This window comes from Equus caballus, chromosome 18, assembly GCF_041296265.1.
Source record: "Equus caballus isolate H_3958 breed thoroughbred chromosome 18, TB-T2T, whole genome shotgun sequence".
In the NCBI taxonomy this organism is placed as follows: Eukaryota; Metazoa; Chordata; class Mammalia; order Perissodactyla; family Equidae; genus Equus; species Equus caballus.
In genome coordinates this window covers 69,472,805-69,490,703 of record NC_091701.1, presented here as the reverse complement: position 1 = coordinate 69,490,703, position 17,899 = coordinate 69,472,805, and the positions used below count along the sequence as shown (strand labels likewise).

Here is a 17,899-nt window from a genome sequence, read left to right as displayed (position 1 = left end):
TTGTGTACAAAATTTGAGGAAAAAGTATATCAGCTTTTTATTCCTGACACATTTTTATTTATGTCCCTGTTGAATTTACAAAATAACCACATAGTAATGGATATATAATGTGTGTAAATATATTTATGTATTACATATGTAATATACATATTAAATGTATATGTACATGTGCATACTCATATATACTGTGTATACATTATATACACATGTGTATATGTATACACACACATATATGTGTGCTGTACATACACACACACATATTGTTTCATACTTTATCAAAAAATCCACTTGTTTTATTTATCCAAAAATAAAAAAGGATAATGGCCAATGGGAAATTCAAAGGGAACTTATCTGATTTAATGGACTTTAAAAATGTCTCTGAAAAATAAAATTATGAGGGGCACAGTGGTTGGGTTTGTGCACTCCACTTCAGCAGCCTGGGGTTTGCAGGTTTGGATCCTGGGTGTGGACCTATCCGCAGCTCATCAAGCCATGCTGTGGCGACAACCCGCATACAAAAAACAGAGGAAGATTGGCCCAGATGTTACCTCAGGGACAATCTTCCTCAAACAAAAAGAGGAAGATCGGCAACAGATGTTAGCTCAGGGCCAATATTCTTCACAAAAAAAAAAAAAGAAAAGAAATTATGAGATGTTAGGTTTTAATAATCTCATAGATTTTTATTTGATGGAATTCCATCTACTGTCTTTTATCTCCTCATTTTTAAAGTAAAGAAAATCTACCTGATGGAGGGTTAGTTTAATTTGAACAAATAATTAAATCAACATTCCTTGAAAATTCTACACTTTTTTTAAGCTTTATTGAGATACAATTGACAAATAAAATTGTAATATATTTAGAGTGTACATCATGATGATTTGATATGTGTGCACACTATGAAGGATTCCTTCTATCAAGTTGATTAACACATTGGTCAGCTCACATATTTACCTTTTCTTAAATGAGAATAAAAGTTTTACTCTCAGCAAATTTCAAATACACAATAGATTATTATCAACTATAGTCATGATGTTATACAATAGATCCTCAGAACTTATGTGTCTTATAACTAAAAGTTTGTAAGTTTGTACCTTTTTCCCAACCTCTCCCTATTTCTCCCACTCCCCAGACCCTGGCAACCACTATTCTACTCTCTGATTCTCTGAGTTCAACATTTCTCTTCCTAGGTTTTTCAGTTTCCACATATAAATGATACTTTGCAATATGTGTCTGTCTGGCTTATTTCACTAGCATAATGCCTTCCATATTTATCCATGTTGTTTTCAGTGGCAGGATTCCCTTCTTTGTAAAGGCTGTATAATATTCCAATATACATACATATATTTTTCCATTGTATATATATATTCGTCTTTATGCATTCATCCATCGACAGATATGTAGATTATTTCCATACCCTGGCTACTGTGCATAATGCTGCTATCAATATGGTAGTACACATACCTCATCCAGATAATAATTTTGTTTCCTTTGGAAATATACCCATAAGCGGTATTGCTGGGTCATATGGTAGTTATATTTTTAATTTTTTGAGGAACCTCCATACTATTTCCCATAGTGACTGTACCAGTTTACATTTCCACCAACAGTGTACAAGGGTTCTCTTTTCTCCACATTTTCACTCACATTTGTTATCTCATCTTTTGATAACACAGATCCTAACAGGTTTGAGGTGCTATTTCATTGTGGTTATGATTTACATTTCTCTGGTGGTTAGTGATGTTGAGCACCTCTCCATGTATCTGCTGGCCATCTGTATGCCTTCTATGTCTATTCAGGTCCTTTGCCTGTGTTTTGAGTTATTTAGCTTTTTGCTATAGAGTGTATGAGTTCCTTATAGATTTTAGATATCAACTCCTTATTGGATATGTGGTTTGCAAATATTTTCTCCCATTCCATAGGTTGCCTTTTCTTTGTCTTGATGGTTTCATTTGCTGTGCAGAAGCTTTTTTGTTTGATGTAGTTCCAATTCTTTACTTCTGGTGTCACATCCAAAAAGTCACTGCCAAGATCAATGTCCTGGAACTTATCCTCTGTGATTTCGTCTAGGAGTTTTATGGTTCCAAGTTTTACATTCAGTTTTTAATGAATTTTGAGTTGATTTTTGCGTATGGTGTAAAATATAGGTCCACTTTCATTCTTTTGCATGTGGAGATCCAGTTTTCCTAACATAATATGTTGAAGAGAATATTTTTTCCCCATTGTATATTTTTGGCTCATTTGTTGAAAATTAACCATATATGCCTGGGTTTATTTCTGGGCTCTCTTCTTTGCTCCTTTGATCTATTTTTATACCAGTACCATACTGGTTTGATTGCTATACCTTTGTGATACAGTTTCAAATGCAGTAGTGTGATGCTTCCAACTTTGCTACTGTTTCTCAAGTTTGCTTTGGCTATTCAGGACGTTCTGCATTTCAGTATGAATTTTAGAATTGTTTTTTCTATTTCTGTGAAAAACGCCATTAGAATTTTGATAGGGATTGCATTGAATTTGTACATCACTTTGGGTAATATGGGCATTTTTTAAAAACTTCATCCTTCCATGTACACAGAATATTTTTCCATTTATTTGTGTCTCTTTCGATTTATTTCATCAATGTTTAAAAGTTTTCAATGTACAGATTTTTCATCTCCTTGATTACATTTATTCCAGAGTATTTTATTTTATTTGACGCTATTGTAAACAGGATTGTTTTCTTAATTTTTCCTTCTAAGAGTTCATTGCTAGTGTATAGAAATGCAACTGACGTTTAAATATTGATTTTGTATCCTACAATTTTACTGAATTCATTGATTAATTCTAAAAGGTTTCTTTGGTGAAGGATTTGGGGTTCTATATATAATATCATGTCATCAGCCAACAGAGATCACTTGATCACTTTACTTATTCCTCTCCAGTTTGGATGCCTGTTGTTTCTTTTTCTTCCCAACTACTCCGGCTAGGACATCCAGCATTATTTTCAACAAAAATGGTGACAGTGTGCATCTTCATCTTGTTTCTAATCCTAGGAGAAAAGCTTTCATCTTTTTACCATTGAGTATGATGTTAGTTGTGGGCTTGTCATACGTGGCCTTTATTATGTTGAGGTATATTTTTTCTATACCTACTTTCTTGAGAACTTTTATCAGAAAAGATGTTGATGTTATCAAATGCTTTTTTTGCATCTATTGATATGATCATATGAATTTATCCTTCATTTTGTTAATGTGGTATATCACATTGATTGATTTGTGGATACTGAACCATTCTTGCCTCTCAGGAATGAACCTCACTTGATCCTGTAAATATTGAATTTGGTGTGTTAATATTTTATTGAGAATTTTTGCATCTATGTTCATTTGGGATATTGGCCTGTAATTATCTTTTCTTGTAGTGTCCTTGTATGGCTTTGGTATAAGAGCAGTGGTGGTCTCATAAAATGAGTTTGGGACTGTTTCCTTCTCAAGTTTTTTTTGAAGAGTTTGAGAAGGATCGGTTCTAATTCTTCTTTAAATGTCTGGTAGAATTTACGAGTGAAGTCATCTGGTCCTAGATTTTTCTTTATTGGGAGATTTTTTGATTGCTGACTCAATCTCCATACTAGTAATGGTTCTGTTCAGATTTCCTATTTCATGATTCAGTCTTGGTAGGTTGTATGTTTCCAGGAATTTATCCATTTCTTCTAGGTTGTCCAATTCATTGTTGTATTGTTCATGGCAGTCTCTTAAGAACCGTAGTATTTCTGTGATATCAGTCGAAATGTCTCCTCTTTCATTTATGCTTTTATTTATTTGACTCTTCTCTCTTTTTTTTCTTAGATGGTCTAGCTAAAAATGTCTGTCAAATTTATCTCTTGAAAAAAACCTCTCTTCACTTCATTAATCTTTCCTATTGTCTATCTAGTTTTGATTTCATTTATTTCTGTTCTGTTCTTTGTTATTTCCTTTCTCTACTAAGTATGAGCTTAGTTTTTTCTTCTTTTTCTAATTCCTTAAGGTGTAATGTTAGGCTGTTTATTTCAGATCTTTCTTTATTCTTAATGTAGTCATTAATCACTATAAATTTCAGTCTTAGAACTGCTTGTCCTGCATCCCATAACTTTCGGTATATTGTGTTTGCATTTTCATTTCTCTCTAGACATATTTATTTTCCCCTTTTTTCTTTGACCCTTGGTGGTTGAGGAGCATGTTGTTTAATCTCCACATATTTGTGAATTTTTGTTTTTCTCTTGTAATTGATTTCTAATTTCATACTATTGTAGTCTAAAAATATGCTTGATATGATTTCAATATTTTTAAATCTATTAAGACTTGCTTTGTGGTCTAACATATGATTTATCCTAGAATTGGTCCATGTGTTCTTGAGAACAATGTGTATTGTGCTGCTGTTGAGTGGAACGATCTGTATATGTCTGTTAAGTCCATCTGGTCTAACGTGTAGTTTAATTCCCATGTTTCCTTTGATTTTTTGCCTGGATGATCTATACATTGTTGAATGTGGGGTCTTGAAGTCCCCTACTATTATGGTATTGCTGTCTATTTCTTCCTTCAGATTTTTTAATATTTGCTTTTATTTATTTATATCTCCAATGTTAGGTGCATTAATATTTACAATTACACTCCAATTATATATATATTTATTATATATACATGTTACATATATATAAATAAAATTAAATTATTGTAATTCTCTCAAGATGAATTAACTCTTTTCTCATTATATAATGACTTTGTCTCTTGTTACAGTTTTTGGCTTAATGTCTATTTTGTCCAATATAAGTATAGTTATCGTTGCATACTTTTGGTTTCCATTCGTATGGAATATTTTCTACCATCATTTCACTCTCAGTCTATGAGTAACCTTAAAGCTGACTTGAGTTTCCTGTGGGCAGCATATAATTAAGTATTGTTTCTTTATCCATTTACCCACGCTATGTCTTTAGATTAGAGATTTAGTCTGTTTACATTTAAAGTGAATACTGACAGGTATGGACTTACTATTGCCATTTTATTAATTGTGTTCTGGCTTTTTTGTAGCCTTTGTTCCTTTCTTCCTCTTTTGTTCTTTTCCTCTGTGATCTGATGATTTTCTACAGTGGCATGATAGATTCATTTTATCTTTTGTGTATTTACTATATCATTTTATTCTGTGGTTATCATGCGGCTTACATAAATCCTCTTATAACAGTCTATTTTAAGCTAATAACTTAACTTCCAATTAGTACAAAAGCTCTAAATCTTTATACTCCTCCTTCACATTTTATGTTTTTGAATTCCCAATTAACATGTTTTTATATTGTCTATGCATTAAGAAATTACTGTAGTTATAGTTACTTCAATACTTTTGTCTTTCAACCTTCATATAGAATTATAAGTGATTCACCTACTACCATTACAATATTAAAGTATTGTTAATTTATATAAATATTTACCTTTAGCAGTGGGTTTTATCCTTTAATATGTTTTCACATTACTAATTATTGTCCTTTCATTTCAGCTTAAGAACTCCCTCTAACATTTCTTGCAAGGCCAGTGTAGTGGTCATGAACTCCTTCAGCTTTTGTTTGTCTGGGAAACTCTTTATCTCTCCTTCAATTCTGCAGGACAACTTTGTTAGGTAGAGTATCCTTGGTTGGAAGATTTTGTTTTTCTTTCAACACTTTAAATACATCATCCCACTCCCTTTTGGCATGCAAGGTTTCTGCTAAAAAGCCACTGATAATCTTATGGGTGTTCCCTTGTACACAATAAATTGCTTTTGGCTTATTACTATTTAGATTCTTTCTTTGTCTTTAACTTTTGACAATTTAATGTAGCCTGCTGTGAGTCTCTTTGAATTTATAAGATTTGATCTTTTTGGGGCTTCCTCTAACTGGATGTCTGTTTCTTTACTCAGATTAGGGGACTTTTCAGCCATTATTTCTTTGAATACGCTTTCTGTTCCTTTCTCTCTTCTCTTTCTAGGACTTCTGTAGTGAATATATATATAGGTCCATTAGATGGTGTCCCATAAGTCATTTATGCTATCTTCACTCATTTTAATTTTTTCTCTTTTTGTTCTTCTGATTGGATGAATTCCACTGTCCTGTCTTTGAGTTCACTGATCCTTTCTTCTGATTGCTCTAGTGGGCTATTAAACCCCTCAATTGAGTTTTTCGGTTTAATTATGGTATTCTTCAGCTCCATTATTTGTTTGGTACTTTTTTGTTTTCTATTCCTTTATTGATAGTCTCACTTTGTTCATGTACTGCTCTCCTGACTTTGTTGAGCATCTTTATGACCATTATTTTGAACTGTCTATAAAGTAAATCACTTATCTCCATTTCATTAAGATTAATTTCTGGAGGTCTCTATTGTTCTTTTGATTGGAATATATTCCCTTGTTCTTCATTTTCTTTGACTACCTGTGTTGGTTTCTGAGCATTTGATAAAATAGCTACCTTTCCCATCTTGACAGACTGGTTTCATGTAGGAGATGAACCTCATCAATCAGCCTGGCCTGAGCTCTTGGTTGCATCTCAAACCTTTGTGATTGTCCAAACTACTGTCTTTGTTTTTAGTGGCTCCTAGTAGTTGAGGGTGTGCCAAGATCTGTCAGTATGCCAAAGGTATGGGAAATGCTCATATGTCTTTTTAGGCTCCTGGATGACAACTAATTGCCTGCCTCTCCAGCTCCCCAATTCAGGTTAATTGGAAGCTGACTTTCAGGCAGCAGCTGGGAAAGTCAAGATGTTAAATATTCAGACTAGCTCCTATCTGGAAGAAACCAGGATCTGAGTGTTTTTGCTTACTCATTCTCTGTTGAGCCAGTTGGCATAGTTACTGGGTATGCTTACGTGCTCAAACAGAACTACCTCTTTGTTTCACGTGGTCCTGGAAGATCCATAAATGCCAAACCACCTCAGCTCTCTGAGTTAGGTGATTTGAGAATCAGTTCCTAGGGTGGCAGCCTTAAAAGTTGGAGTACTGGATATGTAATGCAAACCCTTCAATCCTTAGGGAGAAGCCAGGAGTTGGGGATTCCCTCTCAATTTGTATGGCACAGTGCCAGGGGTGGGTTTATGGCAAGAATGTGTCTTAGCCTTTCCTATTCATTTCAATGTGGATATTTTCTCAATCACCTGATGTGTAGGAATCACTCAGCTAGTTTCTGGATTTGTCTCAGAGTGAAGTGCTCTCTACATAGTTGTTTATTTGGTGCATCAATGAGAGGAGGGAAATTCAGGAGCTTTCTATGTCACTATCTTAGTGACATATCTCACAATTTTATGATTATGGGCTTGCAATACTTCTTACCATGGTCTAGCAGCTGCTTTCATGATAACTGTCAGAAAATTCTAACTTTTGTTCACCTGTCAAAGGAGGTATAAGCAATATTTCTTTTCATGTTTCTTATGAGATTAAGCAAACATATGAAAATATTATGTACTTAACTAATGGAATATGTTATTGTTCATTTTAAACTTCTTATTATATAATAATATTCACTATAAAAATATTGAAAATACTATAGGCAAAAATCAAGAAAACTGGTAATCACATAGCCCAAATATAAACATTGAAAATATTTTGTAAATGTATAACAATTATCTGTTCATATAGTAGCTTTTACCAGCTCTCCAGGTTTAGATAAACATAGATAGTTACGCAGGCTGAATAAACAAAGAAATATATAATTGTTTCTCTATACTCACTATCTTTTAAAGCAGCATCTTTTTTACAGTCATTATATGCCTTTCTCCCAATTCTTTTATTTGTTAATAAATATATCATTTCATACTCTTCGTATTTCATCAAATCTATCTTGCAAACTCATCATTAAATATAAAGATTTGTAACTAAACAATAACCACATATCTGGGGCCAGGCTGGTGGCACAGTGGTTAAGTTCATGCGTTCCACTTCGGTGGCCCAGGGTTCAGCAGTTCGGATCCTGGGTGTAGACCTACATATCTCTTATCAAGCCATGGTGTGGCAGGTGTTCCACATATAAAGTAGAGGAAGATGGGCACGGATGTTAGCTCATGGCCAGTCTTCCTCAGCAAAACAAGGAGGATTGGTGGTAGATGTTAGCTCGGGGCTAATCTTCCTCCAAAAAAGAAAAACCAAAAAAACCACAAATCTAACATCATAAACAAGAAGCTAGTTTTAAATATCATAGAAGGTTTATCTTGAAATTTTTAGTGAAATATGGAAACCACCCACTATGAAATTCTATGCAGGAGCTAAAAGGATAAAATTGTTTATATTTAATTTGCTTTTTTTCTCAGCATCATGAGTTGAAAGCTTAAATAATTAAATTTCAGCTTTTCTTTTTCTTTTTTTGATATAGTTAAAGCTCCAAATTTCCCTCTAAGCACTATTAGCTATATTCTACAAATTTCCAGTTGCTATGGTATGAATGTTTGTGTTCTCCCAAAATTCATATGTTGAAATCCTAACCCCCAAGATGATGTTATTATCAGGTGGCACCTTTTGGAGATAATTAGGTCATGAGAGTGGAATCCTCAAGAATAAGATTATGGCCAGTATAAAAAGGGCTCCAGAGAGATCTCTTGCCCTTTCTGCCATATGAGGTTACAGTTAGAAGACAGCCGTCTGTGAAGCAGGAAGAGCGTCCTCACCACACATCAAATCTGCTGACACCATAATCTTGGACTTCTCAACCTCCAGAAGTATAAGAAATAAATTTATGTTATGTATAAGCCACTCAGTTTATCGGATTTTTGTTATAGCAGCCTGAACAGACTAACATAGATATGACTTTTCAAATTTTTATCAGGCTTTATATATTTTCTAACTGCCACTGTGACTTTGTCATTGACTGCTAAGTTATTTAGAAGTGTGCCTTTTTAATATCCAAATTTTCAAGAGACTAGAGAATACTGTTGGAGTTTTTAAAATTTAGGTTTGTAATCTGTAAAATGAAGTGTTTATGCCATTTCCATTTTGTATAATCATGAATATAATTGGTTTTATGTCTGCCACATTGCTATCTTCTTCGTTTATTCCTCCTTTCATATTTTTTTCTGGATTAAACAACTTTTTAAATGATTTCTTTTTGTTTTTACAGTATCAACTATTTAACTGTATCTTCTTTTATAATTATTTTATCAGTTAGCCTAGAGATTAAAACATTCACCCTTGATTAATTTAAACATTACTTTCATGTAATGCTTTTACCACTTTTGAAATAACACAAGAATCTTGCAACTCTTGAGTCCCATCAGCCCCTCCAACCTCTTGTGCCACTGTCTTCACATATATTTCTCAATGTTATAAATCCCATAAAATACTATTATTATTGTTCTTTTAAAAAATAAATTTTCATTCATATTTATAAAAGCATTTACCCTTTTTGGTGTCCCTCACTCCTTCCCACAATTTTAATTATTTTATTCTTTCTTGCATAATTTTGTTCCTGCCTGAAGAAATCCCTTTCCTTTTTTTTTTTGTAGTGCTTGTTTGCTGGAAATATATTTTTCCCAGTTTTTTCTTTGTCTGAAAATATCTTGTTTTGAAGACTATATTTGCTGGCTACAGAATTCTAGGTTGGCATTACTTGCCTTAAACACTTGTAAATATCTCTTTCCATTGTCATCTAGCTTGATACTTTCTTTGTAACATCATCTACCAGTCTTAATTTTGCTCCTTCATAAATATGCTTTTTATCTTTGCTGCTTTTAAGATTTTCTCTTTACCTTTGATTTCCAGAAATTTGACTATGATGTAGTTTTGGTTTTCCTGCTATTTATCTTGTTTGAGATTTACTGAGATTCTTGGATCTGAGGGTTGGTACCTTTCATCACAGGAAAAATTCTTGGCCATTATTATTTTTATTTATCTAAAAATATTGCTTCTGGCCCATTCTCTCTCCTCTCCTCTTGGGGCCCAAATTACATGTGTGTGAGATGTTTCCAGCATATGATACAAATATTTCTTATTCTTTTTTGTTATTCAACTTTTGCTTTTCTATTTTTTAATGTGCATACTTTGCATTCACCTATTTTCAAGTTCAATTAATTTTCTACTCTTATCAGTCATTATTATATGCATCAATAGAGGTCTTAAAATTCATAATGAATATTTTAATTCTAAAATATCCATTTGATTATTTTTATACATTTGAATTCTTATTTTAAATCATCCATTCATCCCATATTTTCCTCATTGTCTTCATAGATAATAAGATACAGAGGCTCTAGATTATGTTATCACTCTCCAAAAAATGTTGCTTTTTTTTTTCTGACAATTGAATACTTTGATATTGCCAAAGCTTGGCTACAGGCTTTACTTGTCTGTTTTAATTTTGCATTTACTGCTGGAGCATGCAATGTGCAGCCTCTGAAGTCTCTGCTCAGCTTTCTAGCCTTCCAGGGAGTCTTTGAAGTTTATCCCTCCATATGCTTAGGGGACTTTTTTACAGATAATTGGGAACCTCTCTATGGCGACTTGTCTCCCAAAATGCCAACTGCTTTGGCAACTTTTAACTCTGATCTCCATTTCCTCTGCCCAGAAAAACTACCATTTTCTGCAAATGTTTTCTTTACCTAGAATGCAGTTTGAAATGCCTTTAAAGAAAAACATGAATTAATTAAATGTGGGCTCACATAAGTGTTTTCCTCCTTTCGCTGCTCTTTGAAGACTGCAAACAAATATTTAACATATTTTGTCTTGCTTTTATAGTTGTTTAGTTTTGGATATGATAAATGTATAATGGTCAAGACTGGAAGTTCTATTTGGTATTACTTTTTTTAAATGCTTTTTTTCATTTACAGAGATAATCATATGAACTTATTCTTTTGTATTATTAAAATGGTGAAAGGCATTTACTAATTTTTTCATGAAAAATAAACCTTGCATCTCCAGAATAAACCCAACTTGATTATAAGTTATTATCCTTTTTATACATTATTGTATTTATTTAGACTATGCAGAGCTATTGGATAGAAATTTCCTTCTCAACTTCTTATATTAAGGTTATGCTCCTATCACATAAGAGTTAAGGAGATGCTTCCTCTCATTTTAATATCTAGAAGAGTTTGTGAAAGATTGGTATTATTTATTCCTTAAAATTTTTTGTATAATTTACAAATGAGGTTCTGTGCCTGGAGTTTTCTTAGAAGGAAGAATTTTAACTGCTGATTCAATATCTTTAATAGACATAGTTTAATTCAGATATCCTTTTCATGTTTGTGACTACTTTGATTAGTTTCTTTTTCTATGGTTTTATCCTATTATCCTATTCACTACATTTTCAATTACTTTTTGAATGAAGTCATTTATAGTGTTCTCTTATTAATTTTATTGATATTCAGGATCTGTAGAGATGGCCCATTCTCATTGTCAATATTAAGAATTTTATTATTTTATTATAAATTCTATTATATAGTACAAAAAGCCAATTTTTGTTTTGGTTTATCCAGTCTTTGTTTATTGTACTTGTTAACATTTTATCAGTTTCTTCTATACATTTGCAATTTTCCTTCTTCTTTGATATTTACTTTGCTATAGTTTTCTTACACTTTTGAATTTAATTTTTATATAATTAATTTTTCCATCTTTGTTTCTATTCTTATGTACTTAAAGTTATAATATTTACTTCCAACCAAGATAGACTAACAAAGTCAATATTTATTCTCATTATGTAAACAAACTCAAAGATATGAAACAATGATTTTAATTAATTGCGTATCAGGTAATAACAGTGAAAGATAGAAAAAATAAATCATGAGATTAGCCCTATTCTTACCCCAACTTACTGCATTGAGAAAGTTAGCAGCACACGGAAAAAGGAACTTGGGTAGAATCTGAAGAAATCCCTACACTGAGGGATCAGAGGTGAGACTCTGGAAAGACCAAGGTGGCTAGAGCTGACAGGGCAGAGTACGGAGAGCAGAGTGCTGCACAGGAAAGAATTCTGGAGATCCACAGTGGACTCCTTTAGAGTATTCAGTCAAGCACTGAGACCATAACCTACACATGACAAAATGACCAGAGACTTTGGAAGGAACCACACAAAAGGATTAGTGATGTCAATACATGGAACTCACATAAGAAAAGGAATAACGGCTGTTCCCACTAACCAGATTGGAAAAAATCTCATATTTATGGCTCATTTGATAGCATACTCATAAAGGACTTGATCAAATAATGAGGAATAATTAGCTCTAGCTTAAATGCTAATCTGGTACCACCCCACAATAATAAAAGCAAGAGTTGAAGGGATAAAACGGTTTCTGGGGCCGGCCCCATAGCATAGTGTTTAAGTTTGGTGTGCTCCACTTTGGTAGCCTGAGTTCATGGGTTTGGATCCTGGGTGTGGACCTACACCACTCATCAGCCAGGCTCTGGCAGCGACCCACATATAAAGTGGAGGAAGACTGGCATAGATGTCAGCTCAGGGCTAATCTTCCTGAAGCAAAAAAAGAGAAAGATTGGCAACAGATGTTAGCTCAGGGCTAATCTTCCTCAGCAAAAAAACAACAGTTTCCAAGTAGCTTAACTGCACCTTAGAACAAATTTCATAAATATTTAAAACCATACATATGTATCCAGCTTCTAAAACTGTGAAATGACAATATATGGCATCAATAAAATAACAAGTATGCAAAGAAGAAAGAAAACATAACCAATAATGGTGAGAAAAATCAGTCAATTGAAACCAACCCAGAATTGATACAGATGTTTGAATTCACAGATAAGGGCACTAAAATAATAATTGTACTTGCATTCCACATATTTAAATGCTAGAGGAAATACTGAAGACGTTAAGTGGAAACACGTTACACATTTTTGTAGAAATCTAAACCAAACTTTTACAGATGGAAACTATAGCATCTGAGATAAAAACTACAAATTATGTAATTAATGTCATATTAGGTATTTCAGAAGAAAAGATTAGTGAACTTGAAAATATAGCTAAAAAACTACACAAGCTGAGATACAGAAAAATAAAAGACAAAAAAATTGAAGAAGAGGAAGAAAAAGAACAGAACAACAGTGTGCTGTAGGACAACTACAAGCAGCCTATATACATGCAACAGGAATACTTAAAAGCAAGGAGAGAGAAGTGGGACAGAAAAAATATTTGAAAAAAATAATAGCTGAAATTTTCTGCTTTTAAAATTGGATGAAAGCAATAAATACAGCAACCCAAAAAGCCCAAAGAAGCCCAAGCACAAGAAACACAACAAAACTACACCAAGGCACATCAAACTCAAATTTCACAAAAGCAGTGATAAAAAGGAAATCTTAAAAGGAGTCAGAGAAAAGACACATTAGGTACTGAAGAACAGAGATAAAGATCATACACTAGAAAGAATGCAAGTCAGAAAGCAGAGGCACAACTTCTTCAAAGTACTGGAAAAACAAAAATAAGAAAGTCAATCTAGAATTATATTCCCAGTAAAAATATCCTTAAAAAATAAAGCCATAGGAAGAAATTTTCAGAAATACAAATGCTGAAAGAAGTGTTCACCAGTAAACTATTAAAAGAAGTCCATCATGCAAAGAAAAGTGACACCAGATTTTCAAAAGGAATCTACACAAAAAATGAAGAGTACCAGAAATGGCAATTATGTGGGTAAATATATGTAAGATATTTTTCTTATTATTTAAATCTCTTTAAAAAGCATTTACTGATTAATCAAACATAACAACTAACTGTTGCTGGGCCCTCTCAGCTGTTGGTGCCCCGAGGAATTGCCTCAGTCACAGAGACCCACCTCAGCTAAGATCACACCATTTGGTGGGGGCAGGGGGGAGAGTGAGAGAACATCCACATCCAGTGACTAATCAGCGTAGAGATAGGAAGTCCTGGACGTTATGGTCTAACATGAGACAGCAGTGACGAACTGTTTTAGAAACCATCATGGGGTGAGCTAAAGTTGTTGAGCCTGAATCCAAAACCAATTTCCTACTTTGCCCTGTTGTGTTTCCTTGCCCTCCTTCCCAAAGGTCTTGATCTCATGAGAACTCCCAAACAAACGTCTTGAACACTGAAGTCTGTCTCAGAGCCTTCCTCAAGAATATACAAGGCTGAAGTTCGAATGTTTTCTTCTGACAATGTGTACTTCTCCAGTTCTTTTTTTATCTGTGTCTGTTCTGCTGCCAACCTCACCCAAGGAGTTTTTTCATTTATTTTTTGTCGTATTTTTTAAGCTAAAATTTCTATTTGAATCTTCATTAGAGCTCCCAGTTCTATGCCAAATTTTAAAATCTTGTTGTTTGTAATCATTTTGCACATTAACCTCAGATGATTTCAAATGTTTGATAACACGATTTTTTAAATTTCTTGTGCTTCTGATTAAATTTTCTGATTTTCCTTTTGCTCTCACTTAAATCTTATGTACTGTATGATGGATTACCTTTGAGTGAGTACTAGATATTTTATTTTAAAATTATAGAGATTATCTAAAGTTCTATTTGGTGATCACTTCTGCTTCTGAAATTCAGCTAGGCTAGGGGCACTAGCAAACCCAAATCGCCTTGATCTAATCATGGGCAGATGGCTTGCACTGAGCTTCATGCACTCTGACTCCTAATAATTTGTAGTCATTTGGAGTCCCCATCAAATTCCTGGGGCTGTTTAGCAGGGTCTCTCTTCCTCAATGAACCTCAATCTGCAATTCTCACCCTCGGAACCCTGTGAGACCTGTGAATCCTTCTTAGTCTTTCAGCCTCTCAGAGGGTATCTGTGGAATCAGCAAATGTTTTGAGAAGAAAATCAACATTCTTGCGGGTTTTATCTCTCTGGTCTTCCCCTATTCCTCTGTCTTGGCACTGTGGATCCTCAGCACTTTGGGATCACCTTGATGCCTTCAAACATAATTTTTTTTGTCCAACTTTTCTAGTTGTTCTCAGTAGTATGGTTAATTTGAAGCAAGCAATTCCAGCACTGCCAGAAGCAGAACACCTGGATCAGATACATTAATAAACCCTACGGAGAGAGAAACCAGTACAGATATATTTATGAAGAAACTAGAATAGAAATATCCACAGCTAAGGCTTAGATAAAATAAGACTTTAGTTGAGCATGAACATATATTTAGAACAGAATCTCTGAGGGGCTCCAGTCTTACGGCCCGCATGTTGGGGAGTATAGAGCATTATTTTTACTCAGGCTAAAACTGGAGGACTATTCTGAAGAATCTGAGACCTGCGTGCAAAGGGACAGGATGTCAGACATAGTGAGTTGAATTTTGTATTCCAAAAAGATATATCCAAGTCCTAACTCCCAGTACCTGTGAAAGTGACCTTATTTGGTAATAGAGTCTTTGCAGATGTAATTAATTAAAGATCTCAAGATGAGATCATCCTGGATTTCAGTTGGGTCCTAAATCCAATGACCAGTATTCTTATAAGAAAAAGAAGAGGGGGATTTGTGACATAGACACAGAGGAGAAGGCCATGTGAAGCTGGAGGCAGAGATTAGAATCATGCTGCCTCAAGTCAAGTAATGCCTGGAGCCACCGGAAGCTGGAAGAAGCAAGGAAGGATTTGTCTCTAGAGACTTGGGAGGAAGCGTGGCCCTGCTGACACCTTGATTCTGACCTCCAGAACTGTAAGAGAATAAATGTCTGCAGTTTTGAGCCATCAGGTTTGTAGTGATTGGTTATGGCAGCCCTAGGAAACCAATACACTGCATGTGGGACCTCGTGCTTCAGTGTAGCTACCAGCTTCTCTACGTATTTCTTAAAGTGATCCGTTCTACCTGCCTGCTCTTTCTCTCTGCACCCTAAAGTTAACGTTGCCAGTTAATACAACACACCAAAATAGTCAAAACTCTCATTCAACTCTAAGGAGACAATAAAGAAACCATGCATATTTTTATATTTAATATCTGTTTTTTAAGACTTCCAGAAAAAGAGAACAGAGAACATGTAGATACATAAATTGTTAAAGAAAAAAGCATTTGAACTGAAGAAAGACACAAATCTTCAGATCGAAAGGGACTAATATGGACCTAACAGTACTAAAAAATACCCATATATAACTCATAAAACTTCAGAAAAGTAAGAAAATGTGAGATGATACAAAATCTTTAGCCTTCTCAGCAGCAAGCCCAAATGTTAAAAACAGAAATGGAATTGTGAAAAATCTGAAGGAGGGGCTGGCCCAGTGGTGTAGCAGTTAAATTCACGTGCTCCACCTTGGTGGCCTGGGATGTGCCAGTTCTGATCCCAGGCACGGACCTACGTATTGCCTATCAAGTCATGCTGTGGCAAGTGTCCCACATATAAAATAGAGGAAGATGGGCACAGATGTTAGCTCAGGGCTAATCTTTCTCAAAAAAAATAAATAAATAAAAAATGTGAGGGAAAATAATTTTCAACTGAAAAAATTCTACCACTTAACAAAACTATCAGTCAAAAGTAAGAGAAAAATAAAGACATTTTTAGATATATTTGGACCCAAAAAACTTATGGTTTTTAACATTATTATTTATAAAAATAGTTGAGAATTCCATTTAGTATAATGAAAAATCTAGAAATACAAGAAAGAAAAACAAGGGATCTTCAAAAGTGCAGATTCATTAGATATGTGTAGTAAAATAATGTTTTATCATAATAGGCACAAACATGCCTAGAAAACAATCTAGCTAAGTTAGGGTATTTAACAATTGTATGATTAAATGACAGGCAACAGAAGTCAGTCATCTGACATCTCTTTCACAAGAAAAAAAGAAAGAGTCCATTAAAAATTCAGAGAAAATATTTTTCTTAAGAAAAACATGGTCTTTGGTAGCATGATTTTGATAAGTTGAATGGAATGTTGAGAGATTAAAATTCATTTGACCTTGATGTTTGAAATATTTTCTTTCAATTGCTTTTTTCTCCATAGTTGCAATTATAATATTTGGTTCTTCAGTGAATAACAGTTATAAAAGAATAAAATTATAAAATCTATTTACTAGATTTCAAGTATTCAGAACCAAGCAGACAACGTCCAGAAGACCTAGCTGGAGATATAAAGAGAGGTCTGGAGGGGAATGTATGGACACTAATACCGTCTCGGAAAGGTAACAGGTCAAACGACGATATCTGAAGCAGATGGATAAAGAATTAGGGTTTAAATATAGTTTTTAAAATTGTAAATATAACCACCAGCAACAAAAACAAAAACATCATACACTGACAGTCTTCAGCTGCTGCCCTCTTAGAGACATCATCATGACTAATGAAATAATATGTGTGAAACAATTCTGAAATAATGACTAATACGTAAATTACTGTCCACATCTACGTTTTTACTGTTTCTGATTTCATCATTTTGTAAATGTTAGTGCACCTGTTTCTTGATGGCTTGTTTAACTTAAACTCATCACCTGTTTGACTTCATGATAAGTATATGTGCCACTGACTGCTCATCAATGTTGACTTTGTCTTAACATGCAGCTTCGTTTAGTAAAAGAGGTGGAAAAGTGATCTGGTTAAGTGCACAGCCTCTGTAGTAAGATTGCCTACATGAATCCTTGCTCTATTCACTTACTAGCTTTCGTCTTTAGGCAAGTTGCTGTGCCTTATTTCTTTAACTCTAGGAAGTGTTAAGTGAGTTAACAGGTAAAGCACTTTGAAGACTGCCTGGCATATATTAAGCGCTATATGAGTATTATCATTACTATAATTCTTGTTACCTGACTAAATCTTCCTTTTTCTATCCCAGAAAACCAATCTTAAATTATAATATTTGTGTAGTCACTGTAATTTTTGATATTGGCATTAGCAAATGGCTATAATTTGGTGGCATAACTAAGACACTAGCAATGAAGATATCTGACTCAAACTCTAGTTCCACTACTGGAAACAAGGGCATAATATTAGGAAACTCATGTACCCTATTTGGTCCTTCAGCTTTAACAGAAAAAAAAATTGGGTAATAGTACCTGTCCTGACTGT

At 34.0% G+C, this 17,899-nt stretch overlaps 1 long non-coding RNA gene across 5 annotated transcripts in view; it reads left to right on the top strand.

Moving 5' to 3' along the window:
* Positions 1 to 17,899, top strand: part of LOC138918809 (uncharacterized) — a 93,705-nt gene that overhangs the window by 70,285 nt on the left and 5,521 nt on the right. For all 5 annotated transcript variants that reach the window (XR_011428579.1, XR_011428581.1, XR_011428583.1 and 2 more), the window contains one exon: positions 16,918 to 17,022. This is a non-coding gene — a long non-coding RNA (uncharacterized lncRNA). The remainder of the gene's footprint in view (positions 1 to 16,917; positions 17,023 to 17,899) is intronic.